We start from the raw sequence: 21,893 nt of genomic DNA on the forward strand, positions 1-21,893 counted from the left end.
CTCCCTGGTTTGGGGCATGAAGCAATTGAGAATAACCCTCAGGCTGCTGTTGCAAAAGGCTTGTTAAAGGGAGGGACTGGTCGGGGATGGGGGATCTGGTTTCTGCTGGGACTGCAAGCAGCAGGTGGCAGGTTGGATGGCCCTTTCTGTCATGAATGCCGAGATCATGTTGAGTCCAGTCCTCATGCAAAGCGGATAAAGGAAACTCAGGGACAGAGCATTGGGTTGGGGGAAGGTAAGGCTGGATGGGGGAGCCAGGGGGACCATACGCAGTACTCAGTCCTCTTCCCTGACCAGTTTTCGCCTTCTGACATGAGTAGAACACGTTGGCCATTAAGAAAAATAAGGCTAAAAAACAGAAATCAGCCAAAAAAGAATCAGGCCTTTGAGCAAATCTAAACAATGGATAAGATCCAGTATGAAGAGTCTAAAAGAAGAGTTGTAAAATTTGGAATTTAAAAAAAATTGGAATTAAAAAAACCCAATAAATTTGGAAGAAAAACATAATAAAACTTGGAATTAAAATAAAATGGGTTGGACATCCTGGCACACAGAGCATAATACAAGAGGACTGTGAATCACGTAAGAAAAAGATTGGAGTGCTTTTTTTAAAAAAGATGGAAATGTTTCAATGCCCCAAACCAGATCCTTGAAAGAAGACCAAAACGGGACCAGAACCATCCTATTAGTCATTGTCGTTAAGGGTTATTTGAAGGGCACACACTTGTATTAGAACCTACTATAAGTTACAGTGAACTGGCCATTCTCAAAAAAGCCACGGGTCCCTCACAGAATCCCACGAAGAACACTTACACTAGACACTGTCATGTACTGACAGCAAGACCGAGCGCTGACTACTATGATCAGATCTCAGTTCGCAGATTGTGCCAAACAAAATTAGCAGCCACACACTCAGTTCTGTGCCTGTGGCTTATTTCCAGCAGGGTTGGAGGCAGTGTTTTTCCGACACTGATTATGAGTAATTTTAATTAACGGTTCTGTTTGATGGCAGTTTTTCCCATCTCATTAGCGGCAGCTCCGTCTTTCGAGTAAACAGGCCCCAAACCTTGAAGTCATCCCGGGCTCCTTTTTGGCTCAAATCTCACATGTAAACCCTCAGCAAATCCTCCTGGCTGTACCTTAAAACTATCCAGAAGCTGACTACTTCTTGTCATATTCACAGTTGCCATCCGGATCTAAGGCACCATGATCTCCTTCCTGAACTGTTACAAGACCCTCCTGACCAGCCTGTTTCCACCCTGCTCCCGCTCCCAACATTCATTCTCAGCATGCCCCACCCCCCGCAAAAGAGTGTCTTTAAAATATTGAGCCAAGTCATGTGCACTTCTCTACAAAGCTGCCAATGGCTCTCCCATTTTTCACTGGCTTTCAAGGACCTACACAACCTAGCCACTCCCCCACCCTGCATCTCTTGACCTTAGCACCTCTGATTTTGCCACACTGCCATGCCAAGTGGGCCCCCTTAGAGTTCTTCCAATACTCCTGGCATGCTTCCACCGCAAGGCACTGGCACTGGCTACTGCCTCTGCCTAGAATATTCTTTTCTGTATACCTGAATGCCTTGCTACTTTACCGAGCATTTTTGCTCAACTCTCACGATCTCAATAAGCCGTATCTAGACAGTTAAACCTTTTTTCCCATATCCTCTTCCCCCTCCAACCTGCTTTATTTTTCTCCTCAGTGCTTATCACTTTCTAATATATTATTTCCTTACTATATCCTTCTCCCTCAACTAGAATTTAGTTCCAGCAGAGCAATGGCCTGTTTTCTTCCCTGCTTTGCTCCAGCACCAAGGACAGTGTCTGACAGAGTAGACACTCAATAAAAATTGATTGAATAAATGTACACTTAAGCATTGTAAACAACTGGGAGTGAAATGCACCTTTAGGTCAGTAGACTACGTTTTCTTGACTGGAAAGAGCAGGGGAAGATGAAACGGTTGGGGAGGGGAGTGATGGAAGCAAGGAGAGGTGGGAATTATTGAGGTCCCTATTGGATTATTGACATCTATGGGGATCTTCTATGATCACATTATCCATAATGAATTTCCCATGAATCTTAAGAAGTTGTATTTATCATCTTGATTTTACAAGAGTATCAGAGGAAGCTCTGAGAAAATAACCAGCAGGACTACGGGCACCGTGGTTAGATCTGAAGTCATCCACAGGTCCATCTAATCTTGAACTCTGTGTGGAAGAGAGTACATCTTGGACCCATCCTGCCTGTGACTTTCCAGATATTTGGATGATGGAGAGGGAGGAGGGGTGGATGGTGAGCACATCTTCCCAGGGCTTGGCTGACACATTGACAGTGATGGAAAGAACCAGGACACAGGATTAGCAAGCATTATTCAACTTCACAGATTTTCTAACACTTTGAGTCACAGTAAGAGAAAAGGCATTTCTCGAGGCTTACACAACCCCTCAGAAAGCTAGAGGAATAGCCCCCTCCCTTCTGTCCTGAGGCTAATTAGTGTCATGCAAATGAAGAACCTGACATAGTCTGGTCAATGTGTCCTCAAATAAAAGTGTCACTTCTCTATTAGGAGGCACCAAAACATTTCCATCTTTTTTAAAAACACTCCAATCTTTTTCTTAATTGTCTCACAAAGAATATATGTATGTATGTACGTATGTACGTATAAACACATACATATATAATATATATATTCACTATTTATGTAAATACACATATAATACTTAATATGAATACTTAATATTTGAACTTTTCACTCTGAGAAATGGAACTTGGAGATCAAAGCTTACAATGAATCAGTTTCCCGGCAAAGCTGTTTTTCCTTCTTAGCAGGGCAGATGAAGAAATGTTTTCTTTTGTTTCTTTCAAAATTAAACTTGTTTGAAACTCCTGAAGAGATGTGACAGGGAGGGTTGGACGCATATAACAGCTCCCTGGCATCTGGCCCTCGGTGGATCTCAGATCCGGTGGAGAAAACAACTGAGTTTAAAAGTAGCTTCAAAAAACAGTCCTGCTTTCTGCACACTGGGAAAGCACATTCTGATAAAAAATGTGAACGAACAAAGGCCGGCTGACATGCATCTTCCCTAAGCACCCTACTCACCAAAGAAATAGGGTATGTCTTAACGGTTGGAGGGACTCAAGCAACAGACATATTCTTTAATGTGCCAAGTGGATGGAGAAAAAAGCAACAGAAACACACCAGTCAGAATCATCTTGCTCAAGTGAGGTGTTTCATTCCCACAGCTTTTTTTAGACTCGATGACTCAGCTTATCTTCTAGTGGTTTTTCCTAATCCCTGGAGGGTTTGGGAGTCGGGGGTGGGCAGTGAGTAGGGGACCAAATCCTTGTTCGGTCACACCTATCAGGACTGGGTGTAATCGTCGCGCCTGCATACTCCCAGCCTTCAGCTATGCAGCGTCATAGATTTGCTTTCCAGCTGATTTTATCACAGTCCCGGGAGCCAGACTGATGTTAAAATGGTTCTTCAAAACTCACAGCCCTAGAGGATATCACAGCCTCACTCCAAGTCACGGTTCTCCTGGTCAGAAATGCAGTGAAAACTCAGGGGCTGCAAATGTATTTTATTTCTCAAACTAGTGTGGGTCCAGCCCTATGGAACTGATACCATTTGGCACAATTCAGTGTGGAAAAAAAAATATATCAGAAATCAAGACTCAGATTGTAGTTCTGTCTCTCCCAGGAACAGGCTGGGGAAATATGAATTAATAATTGCACCTCTCTGGGACTCAGTTTTCTCAACTGCAAAGGATGACCTTGAACAAACCTGTTTATTTCCTCTGGACTTCATTTAATTATCCATTAGAAGCAAGCTTGCGCTGGTATTTCATGATATTATTAGGGAGACTCTCATTATAAAATTGCTTTCTGAATCTAGTCAATGTTCCTGCCTTCAGTAGATATTTAAAAAGGATTCTGAGCAGAATTAACCAAATGATCGAACAAGTATAATATCTCTTTAGAGTTAGGATTATTTGCTTGGTCAATGAGAATACAAAGGTCAGAGGCAGTGTGGCTTGAGTGGGTAGGTCACTGGGTTAGAAATCCTGCATCGTGACTTCTAAGGCCAGCTTTGCTTCCTGCTACCTCTATTAATTACCTTAGCACATCATTAGATTTGCAAGACCCCTTAGGAGCAAAAAAGTTTTACACTACACATCTTAACAACTAAAAATTTTCATGAGAGAGACTTTAATCCTTTCTATGATGTCTAGGTAGCCTACGTGTTTAAACCAAAATAAAAGCCAGCGGGACATGATGAAGAAACAGCCAGGCACTCTGAAACATCAAACGTCAAAAATACATCCAAAATAATCTAGACCAAAAGACTCAAACGGGATCCTCTTTGGCATCTCAGATTATAACCAGCTACCTGTTTTGGATGCTGTGTTCACTTTCTATTGCTATGTAACAAATTCCCCAAATCTTAGCAGCTTAAAAACAACCCCATTTATTATTGCACAGATCTGTAGGTCAGAAGTCCTGGGGAGCTCAGCTGGGCTTTGCTCAAAATATCACAAGGTCAAAATTAAGATCTTGACTTTCTAGGCTATTATCTGGAGGCTGTGGAGAAGAATCCACTCCAAGCTCATTCAGGATGTTAAAAGAATCCTGCGACTGGAGGCTCTACAACTGAGGTCCGGCGTCCCTTGTTGGCTGGGGACCTGTCTCCCAGGACCTCCGACCACCCACATTCCTTCTCATGAGGCCTGTCCATTTTCAAATGGCAACAGCAGGCTGAGTCCTTCCTACACGGTGAGTTTCTCCGACTTTCCCTTCTTTCATCTTTCACCACCAGCAAGAGAAAGTTCTCTGCTCTTAGCAGCGGGTGTCAGTAGACTAGGTCCACTGGGAGAGTCAACCCTTTTTAAGGTCTGCTGTGCCATATAACGTAACACAATCACGGGAGGGATCACTCACCATGTTTGAAGATTCTGGATATTAGCCACGTGGAATTCGGAGGTCACTTCTAGACGCTTCCTCTAACACACACCCTTTAGTTATGTCTTTTCTAGCGTCACAAGGCCTAAACAATAATGACCTTTTTGCTGTTAAAAATTATACATAAAATAAAATAAAAGGCTACTAAAAAATTAAGCTTTTGCAAACAATAAATAGTGTTATGTCCATGCGAACAACGACAAATGAACATCTTCTATTTTTGTAGAATTCAGAGGTTCTGAGCATTTTTGTGACCAGAGCGGACTGACAGGTGGGGACTTACACGCATCCCCAGTAGACCTGCCCACCATCAAATCACGATTCCAAAGTAACTCGATGATCACACAACCAACATCAAATCAGGAAGTCAGCGAACATCTAGTAAACAGAATCCACACAAGCAACTGAGTTAAATAGTTACTATAAACTGAAACTCCTAAATGCTCTCTTTCCTAAATGTATAGGGTCATTATCTCCTGGATAGTCATCTGAATAGTTAGTTACCTGAATAACTGCCTCGAAACCCCCTACTTTATTCCTTTGTGGATGTGTCCAAAGCATAAAAAGACATCCAGGCTCAACTAGTGAACTGGACAGACTGAGAAAGTGACAGAATTTTAAACATATGTGACTAGAACAAAGAAACTTCTGATGAATGGAAACCCATACACTCCTTTCTCTGCTCCCATTAGTGACTTGTACTGAAAAATTCGAGCACAGACATAAAGAATAAAATGGAAATACTATCAGCTTACGGATCTACATGAGAGCATCCAGAGAAAATGGTACAGCTCATTTTCTACTAAATAATAATAATTGAACACTCATCTCACAGAACATTTTGTTTCTGTTCATCCACTTTGAAATATTTGAATTATTATAGAAATTTTTTTTCTGCCAGCCAAGTGTCTAAAGTATCACACCGATTGCCTCTGAAATATTTTAAGATAAATTATATAAAAAATCTTGATGTGTAAAATCGCTTTTTGATCCCTACTGAGAATCATTACGCATGACTCGACTCAGTAACATGACTTGATAGCAAGACTTGAAACTAGAAGTTACACCAGATTCTTTAGACGATTGTCTCTCAGCAATGATCATTTTGAAAAATCTGGAAGTTGTTGCTCCTTTCTTTGGCTCTTACAAATCTCTCCTTTTTCATTCATTCTTGACCAATCTAACCATTTTTATAGGAGTGGCTCACATGGAACTGTCTATATGCCACAAAAAAACTTGCTGTCTACTTGGTCAAATTTCCCCGTGAGCTTGAAAAGAATGTGTATTCTGCACTTGTTGGATGGAATAGTTTACGCGTGTCAATTAGATCAAGTTGACGGCTGATGTTATTCAGATCAACTTACTGATTTTACATCCTTCCTGATTCCCTGCATCACTGCATCTTTATACCACACCAATGTAAAATCTGAGTAATAGGGGAAACGGTACAGATTATATGTACTACCTTTGCAACTTTTCTGTAAATCTAAAACTGTCGGGTTTTTTAAATGCTAATGTTTAAAAAAAGTAAAAAATGTGCATCACAATGTTATTTGGAATAGTAAAGAAAAATTGAAAATAACCCTAATATCCAATAAAGAAATTGGTAAATAAAAGATGATTCATCATTATAACCCCTCCCTCAAAAAAAATCAGTAATTTTATATTGTGTTTACAAATTATGTAAGTGCCACATCAATTTGATGATCAAATGTGGTTTCCTCGGGGGAATGGGACCAAAAGAGAGGGCACAAGAGGAGATTTTGGTTTTCAAGTGCAAGTCTGTTCGTACTATTTCATATCTTAATCACAAGCATATCCCAAAATCTGTTAAAGGAAGGCTAAGACGTTGCCAACGTCAGGCTCGTTTACAAAGACAATACGTCATTACAGCTTTTCATTAAGGTAAGATCTTGCAACAACAGGCTACAACCCTGGGTACCTGTCAAGAGTAAGCCTGACACTGTAACTTATAAAGCTTATTCTAAACAGCTTGTCCCAAGCCACATCATTAGAGTTGAAAGTCTGCATTATTTGCTACTGTTTACACTATACAGTATATATATTTCATAGGGCTTTACAGAATTTTATAATCTGACTTCAATATACCTTCTCCCAATTTATCTCCCACCCCTCGGTCACTTGCAGAGTATCCTGGCTCCTTGGCACTCAGCCTCTGCCTTTCCATATCTGTTTCTTTGTTCATACAGTTCTCTTTGCCTCCAATGTTTCCTCCACTTCTCCAAGTCTTACAATTCCACCTAGAGTTCAATTGCCAAATCAAATAAAAATTCCTCTTCCATAAATGCCACGTAGATTTCAGCCATCAGGGAGAAAAATGCTCTTTTCCTGTTGCTGCTGTTCCCATAGCTCTTACTTCCCCAAAACACACAGCGTTCTATTTTAATATGTCCTTTTTAATAATTATATTGTACATATCTAGCCTCTTATGGTTTTAAACATACCTGTCGTTCCTTCATTTGATTGTACGTTCCCAGAGAGGAGAGACCATCTTGTTCATCTTGATGTAGCCTTACCTCCCCTTTAACTCAGTGCTTTACACAAAGTCGAGGCCAGTTAACGTTAGCTGCAATGCAGCTGAATTAATTGAAATGGATTCCTTTGGAGAAATTCCTAGAGAACAAATTTTCTCAATTTCACCAAGTTTCAGTCGTCAGGCACATGGACCACGTCCCCTCCCCTCTAAGTTCCCTGAAACAAATGCTGGAATTTTTCAGCTAGTACATTCTGTGGGAATGGAGTTGTGCTTCCTCTTTGGCATCTGTCAAAATCTACTCATCCACTTCTAATTTAAAACCGGTGGATCACTAGATTCTGACCAGGAGAAGTCTTACAGGGAAGATGTATTTAGACACCTATTTTAAGCTTATTCACCTCTACTGCTCAGCTGCCACAGGTAGTCTAGAGGAGAAGGGAGTGCAGACTTGCTTGAGTGTGATGACGACATTTAATGAGAAGGGAACCGCAAACAAAATTCATTCAACTTGTGAAAATAATGCCTGAGGCTCTGAAATTTAAATACCATGTTTTCTTCTTAATAATGTTGTCGTGATTCTTGCCAGTCTAACAATATACCTATCAATTCCCATTGGAAAATACTTTCAGTGTTGCTTTTGTAGAAGAGCCATCAATTTCAGCGAAGAAATCCTCACGGGCGATGTTAACAAAAGGAAGAACAAGCTTGGGTTTTAAAGAGCCACTGACCAAAAACAAACTCTCTGAAGTTCTCATCTCTATCGCTCTTGAATTTCCAGCTTAACAAGCCAAGTGAAAGTCAGAGAAATTCACTCAGCATTTATATTGATTTAACAGTAATCAAAATGAATATTCTATGTTTACCAAAAAAGCAGATATAAATAACTACAAGAATTGATTCTTTGAGATAGGAACAATTTGGCTTTCCTGACCTGCCCAGTTTAATACCCAGGAGAACCTTTCTTCAACAAACGTCAGGGCAGTGGTTCCTCTAAGTGCAGAGCACTTTCACAGTCACTTAACGTCCCCGCCGATTTATGGAGTTCTGAAAACTTTATACTTGAAGACGTATGCTGTGTACTATAATTTGCCATTCCCTCTCTGCTACCCAGAGACTAGTGTTTCCATCAAGCCCCTCTCGCTTTCTCCGTATTTAGGGGACTTCACATGTTTGCATGAAGCTTTGTGCCTTTTAGTGGTTTAGCAAGTATCTGCTCAAAAGTATTTCTTTTATTAGATTGTAAGCTTCACGTGGATATTAACCAAGCGTTCACTGTAGCCCTTGAACATAACAAGGGCTCAATAAATATGTGTACAGTTGACAAGTGACAGATACTCTAGTCTTTGTCTCAAAACTGGTACCTTTACAGAAACATCACTGTTCTGAATACCTCCCTAGACCTGAATTTGAGCAGAATACACATTATAGTTTGGTTTATCCACTGGAGAATCATCTTTTTTTGGGAAGTGGACAATATAATGATTGCTGAAATTCTTACTGGTATAAGTAGTATCTAGAAACACCTCCAAGCCACGCTATGGATGAGAAAAGTCATTTATCAAATCTTCAGGGGGTTCCTAATTTTAAGAGCCAATGGTGGTTAAGCATATGGTTTCTCGAGGCGGACTGCCTAGATTTGAGACCCACTTATTCTGTGTATTTGTTGGCTATAAGGTCTTAGGCAAGTTACTTAAGTTCCTTGTTTATAAAATGGAGAAAATGATACAACCTACCTTATAGGTATCGTAAGGATTAAATCACGTAGGGCATGCAAGTGCTTAGAATAGTGTCTGGCACAGAACGGGCTCTCAGCATTAGGGATTCTAAGGCAGCATGCTAAAGGCACTACCTAGTTAGTCCAGCAGGTTAGAACATAGTGCAGTGGAAGGAGACATCGGAATGATATAGAAAGGGCCCTGGAGTGCAAAGAAGAAGAAATGGATTTAAGCCCTGGTTCTGACACTGACCTTGTGTCTTCAGCCAAATCATCGCTCTCTTGAGCATCAATCCTCACAATGAAAAACAGAAAATACTGAGTTGATGGTACTGTTTGTATGGCTTAAACGAGGCGGTGAACGTCCAAGAACTTTTTGAAACACAATGTGTGATAAAACATGGAGTATCATCTCTATTTCATCCTCAAAAGCACAGCGAGGAACACCAGCACTCTCGCTCAGATCAGAGGGCAGGGAAATTCCGTGCCGGGCTGTCCTGCCATTAATTCTGGTATTAATACCTAATCATAGCAGAGACATTCTAAATCAAAGGAAAGCATATTCTTTCCTCTGAATCTAACAAGCTAATGGACACTCTTTTTAAAAAATATTTTTTATTGAAGTATATAACAGACACTCTTGAAAGTGAACTGTGAGTAACCACTCAAAATAAAATGAAATTAATGCCTTCACAGCAAAAAGACAGTTAACACACAAAGGATAGTATTTTTCAACATATTTTGGTAAAGTGATAAAAAAAAAGATACCTGTGTCATTTATTACCTTTCAAATACTTTTAGAAATTAATTTTTACCAACATGGAGAAAACTCTAAGTTTTAATTTTTATTTAATGATAAACTAGTCTAGAAGTAAGAGACTGCCCTAACAAAGATGGCATTTCAAATGGAATTTGAGATCATCACTCTACCTACTACATGTAATCTGAAAAAGACTTTCAGCACTTACGTCTCCTTGCCTTGGGGTGGGGCGTGGGGTGGAGGGGCTTGTCCTAACCCACAACATGGCATTCACAGGTCTTTTAGACAATTGTTCAAATAGTAAAATGTGGATAAATGATACGCTCCTCGCAAAATCAATCCAGCCCTTTAAGCTGACTATATTTTTCACTTAGACTTTTAGTCAATTCGGCTAAGTACATGCCGTTCCAAGTAGGTCAGAAATCACTGGCTTCCTCTTTGTGTGCTGTTTTGCTCTCCTAACTGCCTCTTCCACCAACAACAAGACTTACTCTCAGTCATTCACGCCTTGTGTGGATTTTACTTGAGGTGTCACCTCTTGTAGAGTATGTGTGTTTTGAATCTGCTTCCTAATGTTGAAATGAAAGAGTTTCTGAAATGTTAACCAAACGGGAGACATATTGGGCAAGAGGGTTTTCCCAGTGGGGGGGGGGGGATCTCTGAAATCCCACTGAGTGGTTATTATTTATTCTGCAAGTGCTTACCACGCTCCCTACTATCTTTAACACGTACTTTTGTTTAAATGGAGCAACGATACAAAGAATACGGAAAAGATGTGGTCTTAGCCCTTCCACTGTCCATGACTTAGAGGACAAACACTTTATGGAAAAAAGTGAATTTTATTACTGGATTCCTAAGAGAAAAGAAACGAGGCCTGTTAAATAGAAAAGGGAAAGAAATCACAGGCAAATAAGCGAAGATACAAGTAGGTGTAGTAGCCGTGAAAATGAAGACAGGACAGGCATCCTTCATGAGCGATGAAGTGGGAGAAATGAACACAGTGAAAGCAAACAAGGTGGACAGGCTCAGAGCACTGAGAACAGAAAACCAAAGGGGCTTTGAAAAAGGCAAATGGGAGAACGGGGAGCATGAAAATAGAAAAAGGGTAATTTGGTAGGTAAGCTGACCAGGGAAAAAGTATGTACACATGATAAAGGTAAATAAAATGAAAAATCACATATATATTACTAAGTAACTGCAACAATAATGCTAATATGATATTCTTCCTAAATCTGTTTCATCTCCAAGTCCACTGCTGAGAAAAAGGCACACTCAGCCCTCTAAATCCACAGGTTCCATCCATACCCCAGGATTCAGCCAACCACAGATAAAATATTCTTTAAAAATATTCCAGAAAGTTCCAAAGAGCAAAACTTGAATTTGCCATGTGCCAGCAACTATTTACAATGCATTTACATTGTATTAGGGATCATAGGTAACCTACAGATGATTTAAAATATTTGGGAAAATGTATAGAGATTATATGCAAACACTACGTATGCCTTCTTACATAACAGACTTGAGCATCCGTGGATTTTGGTATCTGGGGCAAGGGCAGAGCATGTCCTGGAACCATCCCCTATGGATACTGATGGACAACTCTGCCTCTACATTGAGAAAATAAGAGTCAATGGAGAGAAGTGAATCATCTGAGAACACAGAAATAAGGCAACTGCTTTAAAACTCCCAACATTCAAACATAACCCAGACACTGCTGTCCAAGTCAGCTCCAAAAGGCGAGCATCTGGCTCTGAAGTAAATGAAGGTGAGGCACAGTCGGGAGAGCTCTCACTGCCCCAGCTGCTACAGGGGTATCCTAGGTAGACGGGCTATTAAATGATTTTCATTGTGATCTTTATTTTAGAGAAGAAAAATAATGCCTAAATTCATTAGTGAAAAAGTCTGAAGGCTTCAGAATCAAATAAGGAGAAGAATGTGAGGAGGATTTATCCAAGATAGAAAAATACTACATTAAAATATTATTTTCTCAGTGTGACAACAGCAGGATGTATGGTCCACAGCATATGCACAGGCGTGCAAGGGATTAATTCAGCTTGGAGGAAAGGACAGAACCAAGAAGGGTCAGAAAAGCTTCACAGAGGATGTGATGAGAAACTGGGCCTTGAAGTCTTAGCAAGATTTTTGCAGGTGGAAGGATTTTTCTGTCACCTCCAGCTGAACTGCTCAGTGAAGAAAGATCCAGGTATTTTCCCTTCTTTCAAAATTCAGGGTTTCCAGTGGATGCTTCCTTAAGGACAAGCAGTAGAATGTAAGCCCTATTAGGGATGACACTAATTTTTATCATCCATCTATATCCCATTTTACCTCTAGAAGTGTGAGTCTCAGTAAATGCTGATGGGCTGACCAACTGTTAGGTCAATTAAATATATTTCAGAATAATATAACTTCTTACTATTTTTTTTTTTGGAAGAGATCCCACTTGGGCTTCTCTGAATTTTTGGAGACTTTAAAGTGCTTCAATATTCATTTATTCTTGGGAAAACTAGTTCACATTTGTCAACACTTTACACTCAGTTGTAATCCCGTTTCACAAGGAAGCTGATAATTGTACCTGCCAATAACTATGATAAATGTACTGTCTTATGTAATGTCTTTTGTTCACTGCTGAAATCAGTAAAAGTATGAGTGGCAAAGATGCTTTCAAATGTGGGACTCAAGTGACTGATATATGATTAGAATGTTTTTCAGAAAAGATGACTCTTTCTAGTCTGATTAATGTAAGTAGGAGTCAGGTATCAAGAGTCTCCGTATTCCTTGTGGAAAATTCCATCTTTTCAACTCTAGTCCTTCTCCTCCCACAATGTGCCTTGCCTGCCTTTGGCTCCTGATTTTGTCATCAAAAGCTGCTCTTGCCAGCTACCCTCCAGTCTGTCTCACATCCAGGGGATAATACACATGGTTAGAGTTTAGTATCATGCAAGTGGACGTGACATCACAGCAGTGCAGTCATCTTTAAATTGAATATCAGACACTCCTGTTCTTAAATACCATTTGGGTAGGGCAGCATGTCACGTGGTCCAAACACTCTCCATTTGGGGGACCTTTTTCTTTTCAGAAATTCAGTCCAATCACATAAAATATTGAATTCCTCCCATTTTCTTTTTGAAGCAAATCATTTTTCTAGTGCCCTTCCTTGAATGTTTAGAAGCCCTTAGTAAATTGCAATATGCCATGAACTTGGGGTCTTAACACTCTCTTCTTCCTGTACTAGGCTCTACAAATGAAGGAAACCATTGATGAATGTTATTTTACCTTTGATAAAATGTCTTAGCCCAGGGCAGAAGCATGGAACCACTGTCAGTGCATTGGAAGTAATCACCTTAAAGGAAAAGAAATTAAAAAGGTTAATTTGAAAAATAGATGGGCTTCTATTCATGGGCAAGGGAGAAACGTGATACACATTCACAAGATATTGTTTTTGGAAAGAGCATAGGCTTTGAAATCTGATAGCTCGAATCTGAGTTCCATCAGAATGTGTCGTGGAGCCCAGCCTCCCTCTAAGACTCTAAATACTGATTTCTAGCACTTGTGTTAATAAATGGTGTGAAGAGTAGGATAATATTTGTAAAGATCCTGAGGCAGCCTCTGGACATAGAAAGTGCTCACTAAGTGGTCACTGAAATGATGATGGTGATGGTGATGATGGTGGTAATGGTGACGGTGGTGGTGATGGTAATGGTGATGATGGTGGGGGTGGTGGTAATGGTGACAATGGTGGTGATGGTAATGGTGATGATGGTGGTGGTGGTGGTAATGGTGACGATGGTGGTGATGGTAATGGTGATGATGGTGGTGGTGGTGGTAATGGTGACGATGGTGGTGATGGTAATGGTGATGATGGTGGTGGTGGTGGTAATGGTGACAATGGTGGTGGTGGTAATGGTGACGATGGCGGTGATGGTAATGGTGACGATGGTGGTGGTGGTAATGGTGACGATGGCGGTGATGGTAATGGTGATGATGGTGGTGATGATGATGACGAAGTCAGAATGAAGCAAACTCATTCCTAAGAAACAATAGCTGTTGAAGGTGGCTCAGGGAGTTTGTTCACTCAACAGTCAAAAATTTGTTCTCCAGTGCAGAAAACAACCGCTTAGAACAGAAAGGGTAAATGCTCCAGGATCTAATCTCACAGAATGTTCTAGGAGTTCATTTTTACAGAGGAGTCTGTTTACACAACGGAGGACCCATCATCAGAGAGAAGAGAGAAGGCTGTCCTGCTGTTATATAAGATGGACAAGCCGACCATCAGGATGGAGTTGAAAGGCAATTCTTAAAAACTGCTTATTCTTACTATTGGAATGATTGCAATCTGTATTTCCTTTCTGAGGCAGCAGCTAACAGTCAAGGTGATGGAGGGAGCTATTCACATTTCTAATTGACTTGCAAACCCATCAATCAGGATGGTTTCAAAAAGCAACAGCGTGGGAGTATCAATCCTTCCTTTGTTGGAACTTACTCTTCTCAGTTTCAATGATGTTCATCCTACCTGGATGGAACGAGTAAGAAGGCATCTCATCCTGTAGTTTCATCTGCACCCAAGGGCACTGTACTAACATTGTCTCTTTGGTAACTTGGCAACCGTGCATGACACTCATCTACAAGGATGGCAATCCCAAGGATGTTTTACTAAGAACCCATTTCACCTCCTGCTGACACTTCAACCCTGTACAATCTAGGATGAGGGTTCGGATGGCCACAGGGGGAGGAAATGGGTGTCACTTGATATCACTTGGCTTAACAGAGCGAAAATGTCTACCACCAAGGGTTCTTTTTGGAAGATACGTTTTGCCTTATGTTAAATATGACAAAAAAGGGAAAACTACTTATTCTTCACTTATATTTTTTCCCTGTCCAATTGGCCCCACCTCTACAGTGCAAATACACTGCAACTAGCAATATCCTGCCCTTATCTACAAAAGCTCGGGGTCCAGTAATCCTATGTGTATTATCAAAATAAATCGACCATCTTGTCTGCATATTTCTACCTACCTCACCTATAAGACTCTCTCTTCCACTGTATAATTTAAAAGCTTAAAATGTCCAACCTATGATTTGGTCCATAATTACTCTTTGATAAAAGCAATGTGGGATGGGTAGTTCACTTCTAACTCAAATCAGGTTAAATGCAACACAGTTTATTGCATAATCTAGATTAGGAACCTGGGTATGTAGTTTCTGGTAATGCATCTGCCAATCACTCGCTTTATTAGGAAACACCAGTTTCCAGCTCTCCATCTTCCCACCTGAAAAACAACATTTTGAATATCTGACTTCAGAAAGCCACATAGGGCTCAATGAAAATAAATGAGATGTGTATTTGGTACCAAGAACTCCTTGGAGTCACAAACTGGGGCATTCCCTTGTTGCTAGGCAACATTAGACTGGATAACAGATTAAAGCCTGAAACAGCACTAATCTGACTGTATCTGTAATGCATTCATAGGACAACTGTACAGACACAATTCATGAGACGCTGCTTACTAGGCATAATACCACGGAGCACTGAGAGACATAGAGAGGTACACATAAGCATCGAGTCCAGAACGGCCAGAACATACGTCAAGAGGCAAGAGGAATTCCAGCCACAAGCCAGTCTTCCAAACTGGTTCAGACTCGGCCAACTTTATTGGCATGACCCGCAACACCAGGACTGCCAAAGAGAAAAGAGGCCTTGAAGAAAGAGCAGAGCATAGGGGTTTTCAGTGGCATCCTTATGTTAAATGACTATTCTCTCTCAGTTCAGAGCAAATTCTTCTGTTTTTTTTTTCATTTAGAAATAACCAAGTTCCAGATCTCCTTCTAAATATTTTCAACAGTGCCCCCAAGAAGACCATAGGCAAGGTAGATGCTTAGAGGTTAAAGGAAGGGGCTGAGGCATAACAGCTTCAGAAAGGTACGTGGGGATTACTCAGGAGAATCTTTCGTTTTTGCCTTAAGCTACATGAAAGGTGATGTACATTGGACGGGGCCTACATAAAGGGCCCGCTACTCAGGACCATGGTGACTATGACTGACACTCAGAGAACAGCAAGCATTTGTTGAGATGTTCTCTAGGCTTTATCCCACACACCCGGTTGTACTGTCAGGTTCTTTCGGTTGTAAGCAACAGAAACTCATATAGGCATCTTCAAAAAAGGGAGGGGACAAGTTACTCTAAAGATCGTGTGGCAGGAACGATTAGGAATCACAACGGAACTCAGGAGCTTCTCAGGAAGGGTCAGTGCACACACCCAGACTTGAGAAGTGGACCTGAAAGAACACAGGATGGAGACACACCAGGATACAGGCTAGCCCATCATTCCCTCAGTCATACATTTGCGCCTTCTGTGCCTTTATGATATGCGGCACTTCAGTGGGTCTCCAGTCTCACCACAGCTGCTGTCTCTAATCCGTCCCCACCCCTTCACTCTCTCTGTGTTCTCTTCCCCAGCTCGTATCTTCTGCTTCTCATCATTCCGACTGATCTGTGACTTCCCGTTACAGGGCCCCTGTTACCTTGTAGTCTCAGATTCCTCGCTTTCTTTCTGTGTCTCTATAGCAGCACCTTTAAGAGAGAATTTGATTGGCTGAGCTAATCATTGGCCATCCCTTTCTAGACAGAAGTTTTCATGGTAAGCTACCTTTAGCACGTTGGTCAATCCACAAATTGGCTGCAATTGGATCAGTGACCTTGGCACACTCACTAATAGGGACAGCCACGCGAGCAGGGCCTTCCGTGGAAATCGGGAGCCAACTGCTCTCCATGTAAAGAGGCCAGGAAGAGGAAAGCACTATGTTTAAACCATCCAAATATGTCAGCCCGCAAGGTGCTTATCCCTCTGACGGTCAGATTCTGAAAAGCGAAAGGGTCAATCAGTTTCCAGTTATAATCATTCACCCATTTGTCTGTGACTCACTCTCAGTGCAAAGCATGGTACCAGGTATGTCAGTCAGTATCGTTTCTTCCTAGAGATGAAAGTAAAATTTTTATATTCCTAATGTTTAATAAGAAAAGCTAACACAGGAACAATCGGATAAAAACAAGGTGAGTGATTCTGAAATGGCCGTGCAAGGTGTTAACATAGTGTCTTATGAGGAAGTGTACGGGAGGGAAGGAAGTAGTGAACTTAAAGTTGAGATCTGGATTTTTGTCTCAGACCAGAATATAAATATTTTTGCTATAATCTGCTGAGTAACCTTGAATACATTAGTTTACCTCCTGATACCTCGGTTTCTTATACTTAAAATGAGTGTCAAGACCTAGGTGTGCAGCTTCTACCTTCTGAAGATTTTTTTTGGTATAACTATTACTACTTTTCCAAGCAGCATATAGAAGAAATCCTTTAACATGCTGATGTTGGGGGAAATTTCATACCTGTCTTATAGGCAAATTATATCATAATTTTATACTAATACATATTAATTGCCTGATTTTTTTTCCACTGTGTATTTTGATTCTTATGGTCAAGAGTCAGATTACAATACTCTGCTAGAATTGTCCACTGATGACTTTTGCCTTTTGAACTTAAAAAGCAACAGACTTAGGTGCAGTCCTAATTTAAAGATACTTCAAATTGAAATGAGTATTATGGCTACCTCAGATTTAGAATCAAAATAACTACTGAAATAATGAGTAAGATAACTCAGATACTCCCAAATGAGTACCAGGGGTGCAGAATTAGACTCAAAGTAACAGAGGCACACGGAAGCGGAGACGGCATCTGCATCCCAGAACGGAATGAGATGGACATCAAAGTTTGGTCCACACATGTGCCTTCCTTCAGCCACTCTGCCTCCCGTACGTAGGCAAAGTACCATCGCTAGCCAGCCAGCTTGTACTAAAATCACATATCCATTTCTCTTGCTGTTGCTTAAACTTTAACCAGGAAAAATAAGTGCAGTTAGTACTCAGATCTGTGTAACTAAGAAATACTCCACGCTCCACTGTCTCCCATCACTTTGTAGGATACACGCAAAATTTAGAAACCAGTCAGACTTAGGTCAAATGCCAATAACATCATTTACCAACCATGTAAAGCGTTTTGGGCAAGCCACATGAAATCTCTGGCCTCTGATAATACCCAGATTTCAGAGTCATTTCAAAATGTAAAGGTGGCAACGTGTGGGAGTATCTGGCAGGGAGCGAGACGTAAATTGATACCCAGTATGTGGAGGCGCTTCTTTCAAGTCCTTCCCCCTCGCTCTGCCCACCTTTTGCATCCTTCATCAGCCAAGGATCCTTACTGATGTACCTTAGGTCAATCACACCTTACCGCATCCCTATCCTTAATCAGAGAAACTGACTGTAAGAAACCTCGTCCCTAGCTGCATGGAATCCCCTCATGAGGGTTAAATGAACTTTGCGGAGACCATCTAACTGAACAACACTGCAGCCCTCAGAGACAAGCAAAGGCAGTAATTGCTACAGAAAATTTCATAGAAGCGAAACCAAGACATCAAGTGACTTTACTGAGATCACTTAGAGGATAAGTTATAAATGGATACCTAATGGCACAATTTATTAAAAGAGTTGATACAGTGGCATTATTAGAGCCATTTCCCCTGAAGGTTACAATGAAGAGTTCAGACTGGGAAGCAATGCTTTGCCAAGTTCTATAGTGCAGAACGAGGATACAGCATCGGTAACTCTACAAAGAAATGCAATGTTAAGTCCCCAACAACGGAGGATACAAAGTCTACAATCACTCAGATGTATCTGGAAGTCCTCTCTCTGCCTTTTAAAGACAACCAATGAACTGGACTTTTGTTTCCCATGAAGTATATACGTATACACAGAACCAGTTAGATATATCATGAAACACTTGAAACAGTTCAATATCATTCTATTTTTATTTTCCTTTGAGGTCGGAGATACTCCAAAATGTTTTTATAAATTCTAGTTTGAGTATCTAAAGTTAGTTTTAAAAAAAAGAGACTGAAAGAAGATGTGGAAAAAGTAACTTCTATTCATATATTTCTGGTCCTCTTAGTAATAAATAAATAAGAACAACTTGTATTAAATCACACCTTTCTTTTGGCCATGAAATATGTTCCTAAAGTTTTGCATTACTCTTTAGAGGTTACCAGGTGTATTCAACTGGGAGAACTCTTTGCCTCTTTCCGTAAATGCTTCTTTAAATAGAAAAGCTAGACTAAATTTTTCTTGTCTTTTACTTAAGGGCAAAGCACAAGATGTATAAAGAAAATCAAAAATAGAACTGAGATTCCCGAGTGCTTGGTCTAGAATCGACCTTTCCTACCTTGTAACTTCCCGTTTCCCCCCTCCCCTTTTCTCTTCCTTTTCTTGTAGTTAACCCTTCAAGTAATTATTTGCATTTTTTTCTTCACAATTCTCCTTTATGAATACTGTCTGACACCTGAATGCTAATAATTGTTTAGCACTTCTCTTTAGAACATTCAAGATCATTCCAGTTAAAACAAAAAAAAGGGATATTTCACCTCATTGCGGAGTCTGGGATGGGCAAACCACCAAGGAATGTGCAGGCTTAGAAATCAAGGTAAGTAATAATTCTTTTCTCTCCAGAAGTGACCCTCAGTGTCAGTGCTTTTTAACAGCTAATTTTCACTGCTCAACAGTCAACACGAGCTGGAAAAACTCAAAATTCTTCAAAAAAATATACACTATGTGCTGACAATACAAGACACCAACAATCCCCTTCATGCTTTTTGCCCAAAGGTGCACAGAGGCAATGCGCCTAATGCAGAAAGACAGAGATGCTAAGAACACACTCATCCATCACAGTCGCCTCTTTTCTCCTCACACACTTGGCTGGAAGAGCTAGAGAAGCAGAGCTGAGTGGTTCGCAGCCAGTGTGGGCCTCGCAGGGTACGGATGTCACACAGATCCCAACCAGGGGACAGGATACATTTTCTCGGGTCTCCCAACACAGGGACAGCAGAAATGGGGCCAGTAATCACTTTGTTCCTCGTTTTCTGACCAAAGTTGTATATTACTCAATATATGTTCTCTATTACACCTGAGCCTTCAGGATGAGTTCCAAATGTCTTAGGGTCACCATCTGTCTAGTTTTAAAGGAGACTTCTGGCATTTCAGGATTCTAATAGGGATTTGTCAAGTAAGTCTTGAGAAAAGAAACTGCAATCATTAGGACAGAGAACCAGGCATAACTGGAGATCTTTTCTATGATAGAAAATGCAAGGACAAACACTCAGAGTTTCCTCTAAGTTTTTATCATGAGAATGATTTTATGATTTTTACATTGCTCAGAATTCAAAAAGAATTTGTATCTTTCAGAATTTCCTGTTCTATACTCTAGCACACTTATTCCAAGGAAAAGTGTTTCCCTTCAGGAATAAAAGCTTTTTATTTTGAGATTGAGGGGTATATCCCCTTTGTGCTTCTTTGGTCTTTGTAAGATTTGAGACCCAGGAATCTAAATCTATCTATGAGACTCCTTAATTTAGAAGATAAGACCTTTTATTATATGGCCTCTGCCTGCTTTTCCAGTCTTTCACACTACTCAGCAATTATGTCAACAAACTTACAGTTGCTTTATTTTGTCTTCCCCCTCCCCTCTGTGGTCTTTTGTAAACACTCTTTTTTTTTTTTTCCTTTTTTAGTGTGGACAATTTCACTTCAATCTCAAAGACTCAACTTGAGATCACTTCTCTTGTCTGACCCGCTCTGACCCTTCTTGGTTGACTAAGATCGTCTCCTGTGTGCTCCCTTAGAATTTTGTGTGGGTCCTTAGCCTATCACGTCTCGCACTGCTCAGCCACTGCCTCCTTTTCTTGACTGTTTCCCTCATCAGTGCAACAACTCTCTTTGCAGAAGAATTACATTTTATTTACTCACCTTGTATCAGCTTCGTCCAGAACTCAGCATATAGGGATTCCATAAACGTTTACTGTGTAAGTTAACTAGTGATGCATATGGTAGACTTTATTCTTATTATTAATATTTAGTTAAATATCAATAGAACCTAGCAGAGGGGGAAATTAAGACTTGGGGCGGTTAAAATGACTGGTCTATAATACAAATTCCAGAAGTTAGTAGATCTGGGATTCAGAGCAGGGATTTAACTCCATGGGTTATAATTTTATATGCTACTAGTTGAGTAATTTACAGCAGTATTCTTCAGTTAAACACTTTAAAATTCTTTTTCTACAGATGCTTAAATAATGAACATGTGGGAAATATGACTACAGATCTCTAGTGCTGCTTCAATTATTGACTCAATGTTTTGAAAAGATTCCAGGGATATAATATGCAAGACAATATCATTGAAAGATAAATATTCTGCAGATTTTGTCCAGGGGACTAAGTCACCTCTAATGTCCATTTTAGGCTTAAAACTGCATGATACTATTCACATAAATTGATTAGAGATACTGTGTGCCAACCTTGCATGAGTCACTCTAGGAGGAAGGAAAAAGCACAGCCCTCTTCTAATGGAGGCAAAAGACTCCCTTCTTCAGTCTTTAAAAAACTCCTGCCAGGTTGAAACTGGCACTGATTATTTGGCAGGAGTACATTTCCATATTGCATGCCCAAAATAATCATGTTACTTATTAACAATTACTTACAGGCATCTATGCCCAGTAGCCTCTGGGAGCTAAAGGAAAGATAATTACAAGTCTTACATGAAAAATAGCAGTTTCTCAATTAATCTCCTAAAAGGCATGGAGCAAGAGTTGCACGGGTATTTTTGCTCATAACCAAGCCAACCAGACAACAATATATCACGGGCTTCATTGGAGAAACAGAGCAAAAAGTATGTAGGTGAGGAGGTACTGAGAAAGGACATTTAAACAAATCTAAACTCTTCATCTTCTCACATCTCCTCCTAGTAGAGCAGCCATCGAAGTGAATGACATTCTCATCCACTTGCTTGGCTCAGCCAGAAACCAGAGATTCATCCTGGGCAACCCTGTTTCATACTCCCCACGTGCCATCTGTGAACAAACACTGGCGATCT

At 40.4% G+C, this 21,893-nt stretch overlaps 1 protein-coding gene and 1 long non-coding RNA gene across 4 annotated transcripts in view; one reads left to right on the forward strand and one right to left on the reverse strand.

The window, feature by feature from the left end:
* Positions 1-21,893, reverse strand: part of NRG1 (neuregulin 1) — an 885,407-nt gene that overhangs the window by 598,447 nt on the left and 265,067 nt on the right. The gene's annotated exons all lie outside the window — the stretch shown is intronic.
* LOC140689617 (uncharacterized) lies at positions 15,361-20,820 on the forward strand. Its single transcript, XR_012064656.1, has 3 exons — positions 15,361-15,847; positions 19,333-19,451; positions 20,536-20,820. It is a non-coding gene; the product is annotated as an uncharacterized lncRNA (long non-coding RNA).

This window comes from Vicugna pacos, chromosome 26 (genome assembly GCF_048564905.1).
Source record: "Vicugna pacos chromosome 26, VicPac4, whole genome shotgun sequence".
Lineage (NCBI taxonomy): Eukaryota > Metazoa > Chordata > Mammalia > Artiodactyla > Camelidae > Vicugna > Vicugna pacos.